This window comes from Protopterus annectens, chromosome 10.part0, assembly GCF_019279795.1.
Source record: "Protopterus annectens isolate FY-2018-M chromosome 10.part0, PAN1.0, whole genome shotgun sequence".
Classification (NCBI taxonomy): domain Eukaryota; kingdom Metazoa; phylum Chordata; order Ceratodontiformes; family Protopteridae; genus Protopterus; species Protopterus annectens.
Window position 1 is genome coordinate 63,833,988 of NC_056744.1, and position 2,500 is coordinate 63,836,487.

The 2,500-nt window shown below is 39.9% G+C and overlaps 1 protein-coding gene across 1 annotated transcript in view; it reads right to left on the bottom strand.

Annotated features, from left to right (window-relative positions):
- Positions 1 to 2,500, bottom strand: part of LOC122812945 (bMERB domain-containing protein 1-like) — a 1,250,410-nt gene that overhangs the window by 858,084 nt on the left and 389,826 nt on the right. The window lies entirely within an intron of this gene.

A 2,500-nucleotide genomic window follows, 5' to 3' on the forward strand; every position in this document is an offset into this window, starting at 1 on the left:
AAGGCATTGTTCTACACTTCTTAAAGCAAAGTAAAATGCCAGACACTACCAACCACTTTTAATTAACAGAGAAAACATTTTAAAAGCAATGCACTGCTGACACATATTAAGCTGTTGTGTCAGAATATTTTTATGCACACATGAATACTATCGATCAACACTATATAATAGTGCAGCAACCATAAGAAATTAAGATGCATTCAGAAATGCTCACTAAAATATGTATGTTTCACTTAAGCAAAAATCAGGTGTTTTAACATTTTCCTTCCTTAATTCATGACTATAATGGAAAATATATGTTGCTACAGTGTCAGCTTTTCAAACTCAACAGGAGATAAAACACCACAAGAATGCACTGAAATTTGAAAGCCATTTCTTTTTGTCGGAGCAAAGCTACCCCTGTAATTCCAAAACCGAGTGTAGGTAACTGGTTAGCATCATTAATAAAGCTGATTCATTTAGCGAAAGCAGTCTTTTGGTTCACTAATTTCCATAATAAAGAATATTTAGGAGGAGCCACCATATACCTGTGGGCTACTGCTGGTTCATTTTGGTTGTTAACAAAGTTAAGCCCTCATGCAGCAGCCTTCCACTAAGCTGATTCATTTAGCGAAAGCAGTCTTTTGGCTCACTAATTTCCATAATAAAGAATATTTAGGAGGAGACACCATATACCTGTGGGCTACTACTGGTTCATTTTGGTTGTTAACAAAGTTAAGCCCTCATGCAGCAGCCTTCCACTTCCTCTTCATCTTTGAGCTCTGTATAACTTAGAAAAGGGGATGTCTCCTGCTGTTGTGTTCTAGGACCAATGTATGTTTGTACTACAGGATGGTCACAACTGCTGCTGTCAAACTAATACTCTACCTCTGCTTCATTCCTTAAGAGTAAAGCTTCTTCACAGAAAAAAATATAAATTTATTTCGTAATTGTTAGGGTCCCGCTTTCCCTTTGCATGTCCTGAGGACCTCTGGTCTCCTACCCATTACTTACATTGTGTCTGTTTATTACCCTGTATATAGTGAGTTATGACATGAAGCCAGGGCCAGTGGGCATAATACTGATGATTGGGGGGGGGGGGCTTTTCAGTTAATATACTTGAATGGTGGAAGAGCAGAAAATAAAGGTCATTTGCCTGCATATACTAACATGTCACCAACTCCGTAAGTTTGAAGTGTAGATAAACAGATAGGGAGACAAATGATAAATGAAGTTTTGAATTTTGCTAGGCTTTATGGCATCATGTTTTTCTCATACTCAGGCTCTGGTGATTTCCTCCAGTCTCAGAATGACTAATGTGCCATACATCAAACTGAAGGCTGTCAAAGCAACGTATTATTATGGTAGCCCACTTGCTGCTGACTTCATACTTTCCATCAAGTAGTAGCCAAGTATATCTGGATCCATTAATGCCTTTTCCACTTGAGATGGATAGAAATGGGGATGGAGGAAAAATGGAGCACAGGCACCCTAAATACTCCCCTACCAGACAGCTGTAAGGAGTTTGAGCTGAATCTATGATACCATTGATGTATAACAATTCTTGCCAAGTATGCACATATTAGTTTATTTGTATTCTGATAAGTATATAATTCATCTGGAAAAAAATGCTCCTTTTTCAGAGGAATGCTGGGGAGGGGATTATGTCTAGAAAATATGAAATAACATAAGCTTAATGTAGCAAATGAAAATGCTACAAACAACCTTCAGATTCTAATATATCAGTAGATAGGATGAACTCAATCATTATATATTAGTCATGCACACTCACATTACAGAAAATGCAGAGCAAAGAAAAAATATTATGCAAGGGTAATATGAATGACACACTCACCAGCAATAGATAAGCATTAATAATAGCTCATTAACAATGTAAACTACAAATTCAAAGAGGCAGCTAGTTAATTCTATGGAAGGAACAAGCAGAACTCACATATATCCCTCATCAGAAATACAGCTACTCTTTCCCACTGGAGATATCTAAGGTCCTTCTTAAGGAGGTACATAGCCTTTTCTGCACTTCTAAGGTGATGAGGTAAAAGAACAAGACTTTCACTGGATCCCTGTCATGTCTCTGTGGCACAGAGTGATAAATCTCTGACTGTACTCGAGGAGACCCAAGTTCAGTCACCAAGACATGTACTGAAGGTAGCAGGAAGGTAGGATGGGAATTAGCAGCCAATGCCAGATCACCCATCGTTTGGGAACTGGGTGCAGTTCTAGCTATCTGCAGTAGCAGCATGAAGAGTATGGTGAGCCCTGCATCATAAGCAGTGTGTCAACTGGTCAAGAGGTTGTATGTGCATGGAAGGCTGCATGTACCTCCCAAGTGTAGCCATAGTGGAGCTGGCAAGGCTGCCATGAGAGTGGCATGCTCTCCAGCAGCAGTGTGACACTACACCAGGCTGCCAAGAGAGTGGCATGCTCTCCAGCAGCAGTGTGACACTACACCAGGCTGCCAAGAGAATGGCATGCTCTCCAGCAGCAGTGTGACACTACA